This window comes from Protopterus annectens, chromosome 2.part0, assembly GCF_019279795.1.
Source record: "Protopterus annectens isolate FY-2018-M chromosome 2.part0, PAN1.0, whole genome shotgun sequence".
In the NCBI taxonomy this organism is placed as follows: Eukaryota; Metazoa; Chordata; order Ceratodontiformes; family Protopteridae; genus Protopterus; species Protopterus annectens.
The window spans coordinates 1,579,150,466-1,579,170,649 of NC_056728.1; positions in this window are offsets into that span (position 1 = coordinate 1,579,150,466).

Consider the following 20,184-nt stretch of genomic DNA (forward strand, 5'->3'; position numbering starts at 1 on the left):
CTTTTAGTTAGGTATCTCTGTGGGAGTTCCAGTTGTTGCATGTACTGGACACATAAAAGGGAGCATTATATTCAATGATTGGCCTAATAAGGGCTGAGTAAAGGGGGCAATGACATCCCCAGATCTAGACACAATTCTTTTGTTTATATGCTGTGCAATATAGAAGGACTTTCTTACAACAATGGACACATATTGGTCAAAAGTTAAGTCTCTGCCCACAAGTCTTTGTCCTCATAACAGCATTGACCCCCTTCCACCATACTAATCCCATCTCCCTTAAATATTTCTTGAAGACCTGTTAAACAATTCTCTTTTGAATCCACTTTCAGTTCTTACCCTCCATTGCAGTTTGGAGTCATTCCCCTTCCTACATATTCACTAAATTGTAAGACCACAGAAGCATTGTTTGACACACGTGTCACTAATATAGCACCCTCCAAAATTACCTGATCAATATTCACATACTTCTACTCATCCCCTATGAATGTGTACTCTGGATCTTTCTCTCATTTGTCTCTTTGGTCCCATCTGTCCTGTTATCTCTGAAGTTGCCTTCTTACGAGAAATTTTTGTTCAGTTTTAGAGCTAACATTACGTTAAAATTGCCTATACCTTAGAATCACCCAATATCTCCTGTGTCCTAAAAATGCATAAAAGCCTTTTCATCTTCATTTGTGCAATAAATGTCAACTGTTATTCATAGCCATCCCTCTATTTTCCACTATGATATACTCCCACTGCAACAATCACTTATTCTAGGATTTTAGGTTCTGTTGCACCTGCCATAATCTCTGTGCTAATAGAATGGCCATATCTTTCTTAACTCCCTGTACGTACACTGTTTTCACTCTTGATTAAATCCTCATTCTTAAAATCTTCTGTCTCCCAAATATTTATTTTTATTTCATAAATTTGACCTATATCTTCTGTTATCTTCCAATTTCCTCAATTCTGTGTCTTGATTGGGCTGGACATGTGTTCCATATTCCATAAACCAGTTTGAAATATTTTACCAGCTCTACGCTGGGTGCACCTTATCAACTAGAGCCATATGACCGAATCACCTAGAGCCATATTTTCCACTGTCAAGTGGCTAGTACTGCCACAGTACGCAGTCTGTAATCCATGTTCTCCTATCTTGAGGATACTGTGCACTACAGTAGATGCCCATAGTGGTTGGTCTGTACAACTCTTCCACTTATAGGGGACCATGTAGAGTCTGTGTTGCTGTTCACACCTCCATTCATTGCTGAGTTTGAGATGGAAGCACTCATTTTGTTTCTTGGAGGTGGGAGGAACTTCACAGAGATACAGGGAGAACATGCAAACTCCAAACAGGCACTGGTTGGAGGTCGATATCTAATCTTGTAGCTTGTGCATTGGGAGGCAAAGACCTTAGCCATTATGCCAACTGGTTCTATGAATAACCATTGACATTTATTGTAGAACTGGAATAGAGTCTCAGGTGTAGTATATTACAAAGGAATGCCAAAGTATGTGAAAAGTAAGGTGTATAAGACAATGGTGCGACCAGTACTACTGTATAGTATAGAAACCTGGGCAGTAAAGGCAGAGCAGATGAAGAAGCCAGAAGTTATGGAAATGAGGTGCCTGAGAAGGGTGGAAGGATGTTCACTGTGGAACAGATGAAGAAATGAGGACATGAGACCAGAAGCCAAAGTAGATTATGGTGATTTGGACACGTCCACAAAATAACATCCACTAAAGGCACTCCAGTCAAGGAAATATTTATTTAGCACTTTCATCCAAAGACTTTATCAGAATAAAATGACAAAATGATGTTAGCACTTAACATGTACTATCATTGATTCCAGGATGCTTATCTGCTTGTAGCCTAAGCTTCCAAAATGTTTCTCCTCAAAAGCAATTTTTTATAATCACCACCCCTTACATCTACTGTATGTGTAGATTTCAAACAGTTAATTACATTTTTTTGTTTTAGACTCAGTCCTTAGGGATGTAAGGTGTGGTGAGTATAAAACAAATGCTTTTATAAGTATACGTGGCATATTGTGTAATGTTGCTTTAAATGTTGGTTTGCTGAAGTTTTTAGATTTTAATTGTTTGGTTGTTCAATTAATTTAAGTATGTAGAACAGTATATAAGGTTGGGTGACATTTTGTTATTTTATTTGGACAAAAGCGCTAAATAAATATTTCCTTGACTGGAGTGTCTTCTGTGGATATTTTGTGGATTTTTGTTTTATACATCCTTTGGGTTTGGTGTTTATGGTTTGGACACATGCAGAAAAGTAGAAGGCAATCTTGTGAAAAAGATTTGGGACAGACAGTAAGAAGGAAAGAGGAAAGGAAGATGTCCAATAAAGAGGTGGCTGGATTGTGTGAGAAAAGATATGAGACAGTCAGGCATGACTGTTGAAGGCAGGACTGTGGCACTGAATTGACAGATGGCAACTGTAAACACAAGACCCCAAGTCCACGCAGAAAATGGGGAAAAAGGGGGCTGATGAGGACAATGATGACTCTGGGTGCACCTTCTCATTTCTTTTCCCTCCCATCCTCTTTTTCAGGCCTCTCCCACCTATCACCCCATTTCTTTCTTGTAGTCTGTCACAGTCCTCTCCTGAGCTTGACAGATTGAAAAGCTCCCCCTACCATTGTGCCTCCTCTACTTATGCTCAGCCCTTTCACTGTTGAAAGAGGTGTGCATGGCCTGACACCATGATTCTTTATCCCTTCCCTCAATACCTCTGCTTTATTCATTTTCCCAGTCCTTGTTCCTATTTCTCTTCCATTTTCATCTTTTTTACATTCTGAACTTCACCCACAATTGCTTAGTTCTTCCATATCTTTCAGTGTTGGGTAATAGCTAGTCCCTAAAATAACTTCTCATTACAATATATATTTCCTTCTTAAAATGATTACAGTGCTATGAATAAGTAAACATGCTTTAGCTTCTGCCCTTTATGTGGCATTTATATGCAGCATAGCTTTGTGGTTGTCCACCAGGTTGAGTATGCATGAAATTGTACTATATTTTCTTTAAGAATTAATTTCATAGATCTTGCAGTTAATTTTCCAGCACATATAAGATTCAAGCACTTTTGGTCCAGGAGAGCCTACATACTAAAGTGATACCAGCACTAACATCTTTCACTTTCACTGGGCCCATGTGGAAATCACAGCCAACTTTGAGCTGACAAATGATTGTACAACCTTGAATACATGAGAAATGGTTGATAAAGCAAGACAACAGAACGTACGTTAACTGAGGAAACACTGGCTCTTTCAGAGCTCAGTGCAGTTCAGACTTATCTTAACAATTTCTTAAAGGATGTCAGATAGATAAGGGTACATTTAAAACATATAAATCAATGAAATTACTTTTCTCTTTTTCCTTTCAGAGATGTGATCTTTACTGATTATACCAAACCTGGTTTGTGATAGGAAGCTGTTCCTTTTAATTTGTGGTCCTAGATTATTGGCAAGTGTATGTGATGAAAGCTGGGAAACAGCTTACTTTTAAAGAAGGCTAGCTGTTCACTGTGTATTTGTTAGACTTCTACTTGACAAAAGTTCTCATCTTCATGAATGTATTAGATTTTGACATTTCTTGTTCAGTGTTGGTTATTTAGAGGAAGACTCTTATTGTTTAAACAGTAACATGAAAGTAGCTAGTGTTTTTTCCCATAGATTACTCTGACCAAATCTCAGTTTTCTCTCATTCTTTCAGGCAGGTGTAGAGATGTGACCAAGAGGAACCTGCTTGAAACAGTACTAATGGAATTAGTTAACTGCATGTTCTCCTAAGTGATAAAACATGTTGCTTGCAAATATTTACACTACTCAAATTTTTTACCCTTAAACATGAAAAGAATATTCCATAACACACCCATCAGGTGCTGGAGAGACTGTCCTGTTGGAAACATATTTTAACTAAGTGACCTTAGGTAGACATATGCTGGAATGTGGGACAAAGAGGCTGCAGGAAAAAATATGAGGTATTACTATACCCATTGTTTCTTCAGTTAAAGTCTTGGAGTAACTAAACATGAGATCTCTTTTGTTTTCATTGTGTCTGTGATTACACACTTAACCTAATTCACACTCATGAGGCAGGTGGAATCTGTCCTAGCATTAACTGACTGTAAGGCTGAAAACAAGGCCTGTAATGGACACCAGTCATCGCATAGGAATGCATGTGTAAACATACATACATATATATGAGCACACATGTGCACCCACATAAATAAACAAGCCAACACATCCACACAGGTGAATACATGTACACGCATGCATATACAGGAAAGGATGCTTTTAGAAAGTGGGATAAAACCAAAGCACTAGAAAACCTCAACAGACACAACAAGGGCATATAGACTCAGCACAAAAGGCAATTCTATTGAACACCAAATCAGAGAACCAAGTGTTATGAAGCAAGAATGTTAAGTACTTTGCCATTGTGTTGCTCTCTCTCCCTACAACAAATGTTGGAAACGTGTTGTAATGACATACTGCCACATAAGGTTGGTGACTGTCATTTGTAATTAGTGAGACATTATCAAAGAGTTAGAAAAAAGCTGGGTGATTCTCAGATGGCAAGCAGAAGCTGATTATGCTATGAGTCTATGATTCAGGAGTGTAACCTTTCTTGAGGACTTAATCTGCAATTTATGTATCCAATGCAATACAAAGATTAGCAGAGGTAAATGATGGTGGATTTCTTATCTTGGTATTGAATTTGTACAAGTACATCATTTTATAGCTAAGCTACCTTTATTAAATGTTGTAATTGACTGATTTGTAGAATTTGTACTGTACATTAGGTCTGATGGTAATGTTTTTCATATTTGTATATGTACATATGTGCTATGTGTAACCCTAATAAAATGGGTCTATATTATAACATTGAAGTCTAAAAACTTTGAATGTTATAATATCGAACCAATTCAATTGAAACACCAGAAAACCGAACAGTCAGAATAGCGAATTTTTACCAGGGAAGAAATTTGCTGTTCCGATAAACATACACACAACTGAAGCACACCAAAATAAATAATCCACACACATACACTTCACAAAACCCTACATTAAACCAGACACATACCACTAGCTATCTACTTACCTTAACCCAACCCTAACCCTAAGGTCCCTAACTATCGCACACTCACCTTACCCACTCCCTAACCCTAACTCACCTACCCTACCCTAACCCTCACGTCCACACAATCGCACATTTACCTGACCTGCACGCTAACACTAAATCACCTAACCCATGCCCAGTCGCACACTTACCTTCATTTGCACACTTACCTTAACCCGGTCCGTGACCTTCACTCCACAGTTGAGGAAATAGCGAAGCTGCAGGAAATGGCCCACTTAATACTTTCCCTAGGAAAGTATTCGGTGTTCTGCAGCTTCACTTTTTCAAGCGTTCACTCTACTGGGTTCAATATTATAACTTTCTAAGTTTTTAGACTTTGATGTTATAATATAGACCCAATAAAACATTTAAGAAAATGAGACTTATCACAAGATTTTTGTTCAAATTGTGTGGGATTCAATGATATTTTACTTAAAAGCAGAGAGATGAAAAATATAGCTTCTTAAATGTTGTATTTGTGAATAGCAGTTTTGGATGAGAGTGTTTGATAATCAGCAAATGTGGCACTTTAATAAAATCAGACTGTGCCAGTACCCCGGGAGCCAGAGGGTGTATAGTGACAGACTGTAATGAGTAAATTCATGACAACGTTACTTGCATTGCATCTTAGTAAGTTAACAAAATATCAGTAGAGAGTCACTGATCTTTCCTGAAGGATCTTAAGATTTTTTTCCCACTGCCATCATGATTTCGTATCTGTACCAGAAAATGATTTGAATATTTTTAGGTTATATAAATAGTACTCTACTTGGGGGTAATTTACATTTCAAACATTTATTTGTTTTTGGAGTGAATACTTCTCAGGTCATTCTTTGTTAAATTTTACCACTAAAGTCTCCGGTACACTGTTAACAATGCTGTGGCTAATAAAGGTTTCTTCTAATCCAGTCCACTAAACCTATCAAATAAGTATAATAAATAAATAAAATGCTTGGTATCTGTCCTGGGCCTAATCCAGTTGGCTGTAGCAGGAATAAAGTGTGATATAATGTTAGGCAGTCCCCTGTGTTATTTGTGCCATTTGTATTGAAACTGTCATAAGTAGATACATAATAATTTGCTGCTAAATGAAAATTACACTTGAAAACTAACAGCATGGCACATTAGTAATAACAATGTATCAATTAAGTCTCCCGTAAAAAGCACGGGCATAGGGAATGGCAGGTTTGGGTTTATCAATGATAAATGATTGGGCTCACATCAATGATTTATAGTCGTTAGATTCTGCTACATGTTCATGCAAACAGGATGTTGGCCCAATTTAGCTTAAAATGAAACAGATAATTTTTTTAAAATATTTTTCATCTCACAAGCCTTGTCAAAGTACAGTTGCACAGAGGAGTAAACACTGTGGTCCTTCAAACCATATGGGTTTTCTTGGGGGTTGTGACTCTAGACAGCAGTGGTGTAGACTGAATGATGCAATGTTACATGATGTCTTCAGAACTGCAATACATAATTACTATCTGACACAGGCACGATAGTAAAGTAATGGCATGATCGTTTCTTCAATGCTCATTTTGCATTGCATTCATATTGTCCTATACCGTCATGCCACTTTTTGTTGTTGTTGTGTCTTTCAGCTTTTCCCAGTTAGGGGTTGCCACAGCGGAAATCCGGTCTGCTAATGATTGGAAGTAGATTTTTACGTATACCGTCATGCCACTAATTTCACATAATGGCAGCATTTGTAGTTCCTGACTTGATGATGCTAAATGCACTCATTTTTGTTAAACAAAGTTATTTTGCCTATTTCTCACTTTGATTAAATGTAAGTCACTTAACTAGACAGTGTTCCTCAGCTAATTCTGAAAAAATTCTATGACGATCAGTGTTCTTCTCTGATTAATATATACAAATAAAATAAAATAAAAACATTTGTTTGGCTATTTTTATTTTCAGTTTGAAGAAGCCTGTTAGTATGCTGAGTACTGTCTTGACATTTCCAGATGTAACACACACACACACACACACACACACACACACACACACACACACACACACACACACACACACACACACACACACACTTTGCATCATCAATGTTAGATGAAAATACTTGAAATTATTCATGTTGTCTTTGCTTTCCCTTGTGATTTACAAGACATACATTGCATTTTCTAGTTGATTTTGTACTTGTTTTGAGTCAGAAATGTTACAGTGTTCAGTAAGATAATTGTATAGTATTTAACAAGACAACACAATTTAAACATTTAAAATCATTGTTACTATGTACCAGTTAGTAGCCAGGCATTTTAATTACAATATGTCTTATCTTCTCAGCAACAGACATCTCCTGTTATTTTTCTTCACAGTGACTGGTACTGGCAGTTCTTGTACAACATGCCTTTTTCTTTGTTTTACAGTTTGTAACTATCAAGAAAATGATTTGCAGTCACTTACAAGAAGCAGCAGTTCTCCGTGATATGACTGAATCTTTATGATACAAGTTGTTCTGCAAAACTCAGAGTGAAAGTGAGGTTGAATTATTGTTCATCAAAAGTGAGAATATATCACGGCAAAAGAGATACATGCGATATTTGGGTCATCTGGCATGCTGCCTACAGTCCTACGAATGTGATGTGCATATTTATGAAACATTTGAGAAAATAACAGCAATTAAGTGTCTTGGCTGGAACTGGAATTCAAGCAGGCAGTTGCATGCAACCTCTGGTAGTGAGGAAGCAGGTAAATAGATTACACTTTACCATGTTTGTCTTTCTTCTGTTTAAAATAAGGTGCCTCTCCACTCTCACAAACTCAGCAAAAAACAATTTTCAGTTGCTCAGGAATATATGTTGAGATATTAGCAAAGCAGGTGTATCTCTGCCTTAGGCAGCATTGCTGATTTCTCCATTTACTAATACACCTCTCAAAGACAAAATAAATCTTTTTAATGTGCTTTCTTCTATCATCCTTAGTCTTCATATTAAGACTTCCTGTAAGTGCTCTTATTTTTGAGAAGTGCTCCCATTATGACTTAGACTTTGTTGGTACTCTCTCTTGTTTGCAGGTTTGCTTTTCATTCATCTTAGTAAAAGCCAGTAAAAGCTGGGGTTGCTTGACCCAGCTTGATCTTAAAATAAATATAAACAATAACGGCATCCTATTTCCAAGTAGGCAGTTGGAGTTATCTCTTCCCACTTCTATCTATCCAAACTATCTACCTCAGCATGACAAAAATAAATGTACGATAAGCCATCTTCTGTTACTAAAGCTACTCAGCAAAGCACAGTAGTCAGTGTCTGAGAAGGTGTATGTAGTCATAAATAGAGTACAGAAATACGTTTAGTTCTCTGTAAAAGTTACTGTACATAAATGTTTCTGTTAAATACAAAAATATGGACAAGGATTTATAAATAGGGCCTACCTGCATTGCAGAAGCTTCCTGAATTGCAGCTGCAATGCTTAGAGCATGATTGAGAGGCAGGGGCAGAGGTAGACAAGACATACCAGGTGTTTTCTGGTGCAGTTAAAACATGTTGTGGGGAATCAACAGTCAGTCCTGTCTGACATAGTTATCAGACAGTTGTTACTAGATTCACCCCCCCCATTTGATGCAGTTATCAGACAGCTTTTACTAGATTCAAACCCCTGCTTTTCACACTAGATGACTACAGAGCTGTGAATTGACTATGTCTGTCACAGGACATAGCAATGGAGCTTGTCACAAATAACTAAAATTAATGTGTGAACTAAGGGCATTTGGTGATAATTTCTACATTACTATGTCAGAATGACAGCAAGGATGTAACTATGTTAATGTTCACTTAACTGTGGACAGTGCAATATCAATGCTTTTGGGCTAAGGAAGCTGTTTCTATTTTGTACACGGACACTATCTCAGAACTGAACCACACTTTGTGTAGATATGCTGCACAAGTCATACACATTGCATGTGCCACAGGAGCACTTACATCATGACATTCACAGAACAAATGCTTCAGTGCTAGGAAATTAGAAAATTGCATTATATATCATTTTGTACAATATAAAGACTGATAATAGTAACTTGGTGCAGTGTTTGTGTAATGTCAGTACAATCATATAATGTTTCTTTTTGCTGTAACTGAACAGGAAGCTATGTAAGCCCATCACCTAACAACATGTGTGTAAATCACAGGAGGGTCTCTGTGTTTATCAGTGGCAGTGACTAACATTGAGCAGCTTCCCTGCCCCCCGGAGAGGTGGTTACTGACTTGAAACTGTAGTTTTATTGGCCACTAGGGGTCATTTCCATAACTCCTTCATTTGTCCTCAGAGGAGTGGTTTAAGGCAGTAACTTGTAGTTTATTGGCCATTTTGGGTAATTTCCTGTCCTTTCCAGCCCCCTGCTATAAAGCACGATTTTGCCCGATTTAGCGCGGAGTTGCTACTGTTGCACACTAGGGCAGCGCCGGTTAAGCAGGTTTAAACTATTCGGGCTACCTAAAGTCCACTCTTCAAATTTTCCCTTAAAACTACCTTCCTCGAACTATACTACTGATCTAATCAGCGTATCCTATAATTAAAAAGATCATCTCTACTTGACTCCAAGTAGACTATTCTCTATCTGTTAAACGTAGCACTTGCTCCTACAGTACTTATTACCTTGATACGGCACTCTTGTCATAGATAGTACCCCAAAAGGCAACCCCCATTTCTCGGTCACCCACGTCCCCCGGAATCTTTTTAAAGTTTTTTGTCTATTCCTTCTAGCATGTCGAGGGATCAGTTGCTAGTGTCCTCTCCTGCTCAGCTGGTGAACCTGGGAATATTGAGGCAATGTTACATTTGCCTCATGTACACTGAACAACCCTCTCCTCCTCCCACAAAACACAAATACATGCGAGAGATGCAACTATACGGCCAAACTGGAGGCTGAGCTCTCTCAACATAGGACTGGCAAGACCAGTCAGGAGGAGAAGGTTACCACACACACTATAGACCCAGTCTCACATATTACCATTACAACCTCAAATCATACACATAAACACACAAAGACATACTCGGAGGCTCTGATCAAAAATCTACCAAAACAGCAGAGGCCACCAAAGCAGACACCCAAACAACCACCACCTCAGAACACAACACCTGCAACGCATAGACCTCACAGTCAGAGTGTCAAACAGTCACAGCCCTTAAGGCCAAACACAATGCCAGACACACTAGTCATTGGTGACTCCATAGTCAGACACACTGGCGTCCCGCCACCAGACTGAGTAAGGAGAAGGTCACAGTAAGCTGCCTGTCGGGCGCTAGAATCCGCCACATAACACAAGCACTCAGGTCTCTCAACAGCAGGTACAAATATGATTCAGTCATTGTCCACGCTGGTGTAAACGACCTGAGACGTACCTCCTTGGACTACATGAAAAGAGACATTGAGGAGCTCTCTGATTATGTAGCCCAGACAGGTATGACGCTGACCTTGAGCAGTATCCTACCTTCACCAAGAATGATGCCACAATACAGAGATAAGATGATCAGCTTTAACAATTGGCTTAAACACTGGTGTCATTCAAAGGGGATCCAGTGTCTGTCTGCCTGGGATGACATGCTGGACAAGCCACGCTGCCAAGGGACAGCTTGCACCTGTCACCCTGGGATTCGGATATTGGCAAAGGCTCTTGCCACCCCATAGTGCCTTTTTAGGCAAGGCTCAAATTCTAAACCTACCACCCTAGAACACAAAAAGGAAAAAACTAAGGGTAATGCTGCTCAATGCCAGAAGTCTAAATCTCAAAATGCACGCACTCGAGGCCCTTCTCAGTATGGAGAACATTGATGTCTGTGCTGTGACAGAAACCTGGTTCAAGGCTCCTGAGAGCACCCCAGCGCTATCAGGTTTTACCTCATATCATGCGTTCGGCCCCAAAATCTGGACAATACCAAGAAAGGAGGGGTATCCATATTCATCAAGGACACCCACACCTCAAGACTGGTGGCAACGCATCGATGCATCGGAGACCATCCAGGTGCAATTAACCATAGGCAAGACTGCTCTGCAAATTGTAGCATGTTACAGGCCACCCTCACAAACTCAGGAACCTCACATGGCCTTCCTGAAAACACTAGAGGGATAAATGTATCACCAAACACCATCATACTAGGTGACTTCAATTACCCTAATATAGACTGGGAACACTACTCAAGCCCAAACACCCTAGCCCAAAAGTTCCTGGAATTCATAAACTCAAATGCTATGGAACAACTAGTCACCATCCCCACAAGAGGAGATAACATACTTGATCTCATCATCACGAACATGGGAGCACAATGTTCAACACCGGAGGTGTACCCCTCACTGGTGAGATCAGACCACAAACTAATCTCGCTGGAGGTCCTCATCCCACCCCACCTGAAATAAAAAGACCACAGTAAAGAACTTCTCAAAAGCCGACTTCACACTTCTAAAGACTAGTGTGGTCTCCTTTAAGGCCCCGAGGCAGCGGAAAACAGTACTCAAGCCGCTGAATCACTTACAAATGCCTTCTACCAGCACCTGCAGGACTGCATGGATAAGGCAATCCCAAGCAAAACAAAGACTCTTTGTACCAAAGGCAAGCGTCCAGTCTGGTGGACCCCAGCCATAAACAAACTCTACAACAAAAGGAGGAAGCTACTACAAGATAGAGCAAAATCCTTAAAAGGTAAGACACCCTTGATCACTATAAGTAAAAACTAAGAGCTCTCATAAAATCATCCAAAGCAAATTTCGAGAGAAAAATAGCTAAAGACTCAAAAGACAATCATAAGGCCTTCTTTAGCTATGTTAGAAACCTGGGAGGAAACTCCCAGATATGCTCAGAGCTAGTTCAAAATGATGTGAAGATTACTGATCCTACAGACATTGCCAACATACTGGCTGACAGGTTCAGTGCAAACTTCTCGCCTCCCCAAAAGGAGTGATATCTATACCAAACGATTGCAGCCCCCCAAACATCTCCAGCGCCCAAGTGAGAACTGCTCTCTCCAAAGCAAAAAACACAGCATCCATGGGACCTGATGGTGTCCCCGGCTGTGTGCTCCATGAACTCAATGAGGAATTAAACCCACAGCTAGGACAGCTGTTTAATCAAAGTCTTACCTCTGGATATGTACCCAGGGAGTGGCGCACTGCAACTGTGGTACCACTTCACAAAGGCGGTGCCTCCACCGACCCTGGAAATTACCGGCCCATTAGCTTGACAAGCCTTATCTGCAAAGCCATGGAGAGGATCATAATGGACCTCATAAATAAAGACATAGGGAATATGCAGACTTTGGATCCAACCCAGTTTGGCTTTGTCAAAGGCAGATCATGCCTTTTAAACTTGGTTGACTTTTCGAAACAGTCACCAAAGCCATTGATGAGGGAAAGGCAGTCCATACAGCCTACCTCGATCTGGCTAAGGCCTTTGATACAATACCCCATTCGGGTATCATTGAAAAACTCATCAGCTTAAATGTCAACCCATACATCACAAGATGGGTTGAAAACTGGCTGAGTGACAGAACCCACAGGGTCAGAGCTGCTGGCGCCATGTCAGACTCAAAGCCTGTCACAAGTGGTGTCCCACAGGGCTCAGTCCTGGGCCCACTCTTGTTTGGCATCTACTTTTCCGAAGTACAAGCAAACACAGGAGGGTTATGGCTGACAAAGTTTGCAGATGACTGCAAACTGGGCGCCATAGTAGAAAACACATCTGACACAGATATCCTTCAGAAGGGTCTCACAGAAACGGATAACTGGTGCCAGAGCCACGGCCTAAAGTTAAATGCCAAAAAATGCATAGTCATACCCTTCAGGAAAAACAAGGTTACCCCTAGCTACCAAATAGGTGGCAATCCACTGAGCACAGAAGAAGTTATCAGGGACCTGGGGACCCAGGTTGATAGTAGTCTGTCATTTGACACCCATGTAGCTAAAGTAGTTAGGAAGACCTTCTACATTTCCCACCTTATCATGAAGGGATTCTCATCTAGATCAAGGGAGGTCATAGTCTCCCTTTACTCATCACTCATCAGACCAATGATTGAGTACAATGCCCCATTCGGAATGTATCTGACCCGACACTTGCAGCAGCTGGAGAGGCCACAAAAGTTCCTCACCAAAAGGATAAAGGGTCTCAAAAATCTGTCCTATGCTGCCCGACTGAAAGAACTCCAGCTCTATTCAGTCGCTTACCGCTTGCTCAGAGGTGACCTTTGCCTAACATACAAGGCCATGTCAAACCCAGATTTGATGAATATGCTTCACCTCAAAAGATCTAGATCCATCAGAGCCACAAGGGCGGGAGACTTAAACCTTGACACGGCTATTAATAGGACGTGCTGGAGGGATAGATTCATCACCCAAAGACTCCCTATGCTGTGGAACAAAATCCCGGTACATGTGAGGCAGAGCACCTCGCTGGCCTTGTTCAAGAGAAATCTTGACCAATGGATGGGAGATCGCAGATATACCCCAGGGATTACCTCAGTGTCACTGCTTGACAGAGGCACAGCAAAATAATGGGTATAGTTCCCCATACTAAAGGGGTGGCATAAGCCACAAAACGAAGGGCTAGGCTTGTAAATGCCCTCGGGCAGATAGCCTAGTATGAACCTATGAACCTATGAACATGTGCCACAGCAGAAGTCTTACCACAGCTGTGACACTCCACCTGCATAAAGTCATTCCTTCATACAATTGTGTTGCAAACAATCTGTATGAGATAAAAAGGAGGGAGGCTTGTTCCACTATAATTGTATACATTATAACTTGTGGATGTCATTTAAGCAAAACAGCATAAGGACACACAATGCTTGCAGTCAGTCAATGTGAGTTTTGAACACATGACTATATAATGACAACATCTGCATGATATTTCACAGAATGAATGTGCCACAGTACAGTTGTGAGATATTTGGGTATTTAAGTCCTAACATCATGTTAGTACTGAAACAGATATGGGTGCCCATCATTTCTTTAAAAAAATGTTGCTAGTTGTCTATTTGTCACATAAAATTGCCTGATGCTAGGTGTGCCCAAGCACATGCAATGAGTATTGCAGTCAACACTATGATAGTAGAATGGCAATTGTGCACAATGTGTGAATAATCACATATTTGGACACATGCCTTACTAAGGCAGCAACATACAGAACATTGTCTCATTCCCTCATGCCACAGGAGAAGCCTTAGTAGTTTTCTTAAGAATCCACAATTTATCAAATGACATCATCAGTATTAAATAAAGAATTTCTGTGTGAAAAATAAGCATACATTTTTGTAATAGGGATGCTCAGGTACGCATGTCGACAGCAGATAGTGGGGTGACAGCATTGTTACATACATGCACATTCACAGTCATACTGGCACGACTGAGTCTAAGTTGTAATGGCTGGACTTAAACTGACTAAAGATTACATGGTGAAGAAGATTGCCTGAATCATATGAGTGATATGAGATATTAGTTTATAACTGTAATAGTCCACATTTGAAAGGGTGGCATCACCAATGTTTTATAAGGTGATGTTTCTGCTAAAAGTAAGAAAAGTGTTTGAAGAGCACAGTAACAATATATGGCTATATGCATTAGAATCCTTCTTTACACACCACAACAGATAGACACACACTTACCCTAGTCAATGGCTGGATTCAAATCACCTCAGTATTTAGTTATGCAGCCAAGATAGCACAGTAGCAACAGCCAGTGCCATGTGGTACATCACACTGCAGCTGTGAGGTAGTTCATTTTTGAAAGCATAATGTAATCATTATGTTTTCAAAACTGGGTATTGCCTGGGGATACAGGGAATTTATGGAGTAAGCTTCTGACAGTAAAAATATATATTTTAAGGGGAATTTTACATAACGGGTGTTGTCAGAGAGCCAATTGTACATGGCAGTACACACAGTCTCAATATTTAAACAATACTGGATTTGAACCCCATAGCAATCTAGTTACACAATAGAGAACATAGTATTAACAACAAGTTGCCACAAGAAAAGTCTTACTTCTATATTTTGAGTGCACTTATGAAAAGATAACCCTATTGGTGTGTTGTGGAGAAGATGTTTGTGGTAAAAGGGGGATAAGAGGATAGAGTACTCCCCCAGTTTAATAGTTTAATGCATCCCTTGAGTGGAAGTACACAAGTTCAACACTGATATTTGAACATCCTGCTTATTTAGTTACACAATCTAGGGAACACAATATGATTGCATGTCCACAGTAGACGTCTGACCCTTAAAGAGATAGCATGTACTTTTGAGGGAATTACCTCATCAACATGTTGCAGAGAAGATACTTGTGTTAAAAGTAGGACAAAGTGCAGAGGGAGTGTTTCCAAAGTTAACGTTTTCTCCTGTACAGCACATCTGCTGTTGAAGCTTTACTTAGCTGGCAGTAGAACTACGTGCATATAAGTTCACCACTGTTATATTAAAACCACTTACCTAACTAGTTAGTGTAGAGTACACAGAATGAATAATAAGGACCTGGAGAGAAGTCTGCCTCTTAAGGAGACACAGTACACTTTTGACAGATGACCTCATCACTGTGCTGCAGAGAAGTTCATTAAAAGTGGGATAAAGTGCAGAGGGAGCTGTGTCCAAAGTTAAAGCTTTCTCTTGAGATAAAGTGGATACAGCACAGTTGTTGTTGAAGCTTTCCTTCCCTGAAACTAGAACCACATATACACAAGCTCACCACTGTTAGATTCGAACCACCTACCTAACTAATTATGCAATTTAGAGAACACAGTATACATCACAAGTACCACATGAAAAATCTGACTTTAAGGATGTAAAAATGTACATTTGTAAGTATTAAAACTTCATTGTTTGAAACATTGGCTACTGTGCATCACAAGTTTTGGGACAAATGCATGTGTCTGAACAGGCCAACCTAACAGCACTTTGCTTGTTCCATGTATTCACATACTTGTCTAATAACATTTATATACAGTCATTCTTGTAAATTGCATTTCCGTGAGTGGCATATACCCACTTCACAGTATGGGGTGTCAATGGCAATCACAATTGTAAAACAATGAATTGTCAAGCAAGCATTCATGACAGCTCATATTGGGATGATTGCATGCAAAAAGTACCATTTTATTGTGTCACTGTCAGTTGTCTTGGCTCATGCTTGCACAGTGTGCATTAACAATACAGACATTTCCTAAATATCATAGTGCACTTCTGAATAATAGTGATGTATTGTGCGTAAAATGTTATATACCATTGTAATAAAGTTGCAAGTGTAACTGGTGGAATGCAGACATACCTTAACAGACTGAATTAATTCATTCAACATCAGTCTGACATCCAGATACCCTGTTTTCAAAATTCCATTAACACATACAGAAGTTGTACACCTACTCACATAATTTTTGGTATAATTTTCTTCTCTCGCTATGAAGCACACCACTGGGAAGCCCATTTAGGCAGCTGATGGCAAAGTATTAGAGCATGCATAATCATATTGTTAGGTGTTGAACTTAGAACGGGAATTAGCAGTAGTCTATGGTGCTCCATGTCAACCTTCCCATGAATAAGCAGTATATACATACAACCATGTCTGAATCTGATGGGATACAGAATAGCTATATGTTATGGTCATGTTTCAGGTGTCATGATTTACACATTTGTCAAGACAGGCCACACTCCTTCAGTCCTTATGTGTATGATACAGGTTAACTACAAAACACATGAAGGACCAACCAAATATGTTAATGCTGGTGGAGACATGGCTTATGGAAACAGTTTTGAATTAAGGAGGTTTATCTGATGACACAGAAGGGGTGAGAAGAGTTGGACATTTGATGACAGGAGTTATACATCCAGACATACTAAAAGGTTAGTTTATGGTTTATTTCTGCATATATTGTTGTTGTATTACTCCTTGGCTTGTCACAATAATTATTCAGGAAAAATCTGTACAAGACATTATTCCCAATAGAAAGCAAGTATATTAACACATCAACAGGATAACTGTGTGTTAAGAAAATGTGTAGCTACTACTTACACCCACAGAAGTCATGCAAAACATTCAAAAATAGTTTGGGATACACCTAGATTTGAACCCTGACAGTATTCCAAAACAAATCTACAGACCTGAGTATTATTTAATAACCAGCTATTTAGGAAAAATGGGAATTGCAGGAACAATATATGCAATGTGTTCCAGATTTCTAAGTTCGATGTGAAACATTTTACGAACAAAAGTCCTCAAATTCTAGTTATGTCTTGAGTGATTGCTTATTAAAGCTGTTTGTCTTAATTCTTAACATAGTTCTTCCATTTTTTCAGAAAGTATTTTTTTATTATATGCAGACAAAGAATGATGTCTAAGAGGTAGTATTTAATGCTTAACTGACAATGACTGGATAGATTATAAGTGATGTATAATGTTTGCAACTGAAGTTGTGCCAATGTTGTTTTTTCATTTATATAATGTAAGATTGCTTATGTCATACATGATAATTTAATAAAGATGTTTATTGGGGGGAAAAAGAATGCCTTCTTCATAAAGTTCAAATCTGACAATAGATTAAACCAAAGAGGAATGTATGTATTAGTCTTCATTGCACTTGTGACAATTGTAAAATCCCATACATGCAGTAGCATAATAATAATAATAATAATAATAATAATAAATATGAAACAGTAAAAAGAAAAGTGATGACACAGAAGTGGGAACAGAGAGACATAGAAATAGAAATAGAGACACCCAAAGAATGTTATCTTTTTTTCCTGGGCCACTTCTATATCTTTATGGTATGTTACTGTTATCTTTTCCTAAAAAAAATGTCATGCTATATACAATCAAGTGTTTCCAATAGGGAGAAAACAGCAGTCAAAAAAGTAGAAACATGATGCAGGATGATAGGTTTCTAACATATGTAGACAACACTTACACATATAGTAGTAATATAAATAAAACATTAAATATGACTTTGTTCTGTAGTCAAACTCTTGAAACTATGCCAAAAGCATTTTACAACACACCATACAGGAAATATTACTTCACAACCTTATTTATACTGGTTTGAAGGGACAGTCACAAAACAATGAGGCAAGGGAAAATGTAGGCATCAGGTTTCATCATAGTAAAGACTATATTAACATTGCATAAGGTGTACATTACAGATAGCAGCATAACACAAGACCCAATGCAGAACAGAAATTCATGATGTTAAAATGTTATATGTCATGATTTAAACATTGTCACGAATCCAGCAATTTTTGTGCAGCATGCTTGCTAATGGTATTTGTAACTGGAACATCATGTGTGGTGTACACTCAGCTCTTCAGCCTGTTGAAGAGATGATTATCATCACTGTACATAGCACAGGCAAAGCACTGTAGTATGAAGAGAGCCAGAGTAATGTGGCTGGCAGCAAAGACTCAAGGTTTTCCCATAAGCTGTGTACTTCCACTTCCATTAAATTACAGGTGCTGCTCAATGCCTGGCATCACACAAATGTTGAGGACACAGACTGATGACACAGAATGAGTAGAGAGATAGATACGTGGAGAGGGAGGCAGGGGAGCAATTACATTAGAAGCAGGATAATGGTGATTCAAAACAATATATATTCAAGATCTACACATAAAATAGTCTAATAAAGACAGCCAATAGCACTTTGATATATTTCTGTATTAGAATCCTTGAAACCATGCAAAAATCACACCCCAAAGGAACTCGTAATTCACAAGGTTAAAATCACACAATAGAAGGAGCAGCCACAATTTGTTGTAGCAGAAGGGTGAAGAGAGAGAAAGATGGAGAGAGAAATACCAGGAGTTTTGTTTATGGGATATTTAGGGCCATCTTTATAATGTGGTACTCTTAGATGTTTCCTCATTAATACTCTGTCCTGCTGTGTTCAACAAAGTGCTTGCTCTAGGATACAAGAAAGGGTAGGAGAGTAGAAACAATATTAAGATCTGAGCAAGATAATGGTGGTTTAAAAATACTCCTGTTGAGGATTTAATGTATTTGTGAAGGCTTTATTAGTGCACTATTCAAATGCTGTGCTATATTTTTCTTAATCATGTAAGTGTCAGGAAATGTTTTAATTGGAGATGAATACAGACGGTCATATTTAAAGACATGATAGGAATATAAAGCGATATGAAATCAAATTTTGGTATAAGTGTGAAATCGAACCCTTGACATTATGCAAAATGCCAGTCTACAGAGAGAGGAGTTATTTCAACACACCACATGGGAACATCTAGTTCATTATATCCAGCATCCTAACAACTGTTAGAGTAACTGTTTCAAAGTCGTGCTTATATTTTTACCTTTACTATATATTCCTATGGCACTTTGGATTTAAGAACATTTGCATGAAAATATTCAGACTAGTGCAGGTGATAGCAGAATCACCATTTGTATGCCTTAGAATGTGAATGCCATTCACCATCACTCAGCATTGATGCATGATGTGAGTCTCCACATAATGCTGAGAACCATAAGTGAAGACTTTTTAATGGGACATTATTGGCCATATGTGTTGTGTGCTCCTATTTTTATGACCAGATTAAACATGTGAAAAAGGGGGTTGATAGGACAATGGTGAAAAGGGGGAGCAAGCAAAGGGAAGGACACAGGGTGAAGAATACAGAAATTTGCAGGTTGGCAGTGAGAGAACACCATAGCTGTCCACTTCTTTACATAATAACTGAAGAACTGTACACAGCATTTCATAACTTTGGAGCATCACCACACCTGGGATGGGTGACAATAAAATAATGTTGCATATCCAATTGGACCAAATCAAGTTTGTCAAGATGGCACACAGACGAAGTGGAGGCAGTGTACAGGGCATAATTTTTTGGAGGGACAGGTGCTCCCCTTTTTGAGAGGGGGCATGTTGGGGAATGTGCTTAGGAATGACAGGCTCAGGTAGGTAGAGTAGATTAAGTAGTAGGTTCAGACATACAAGACATACAAAGATAGGGATGAGGATGGACACAAAGTTTGGGGGCACAATGAGATGGGATAGTTAGCTGACATCAGAGGTGCATCCATGTCCAGCTTGAGAACAATGGGAATCTAGTCTTCACCTTCAGAACTAT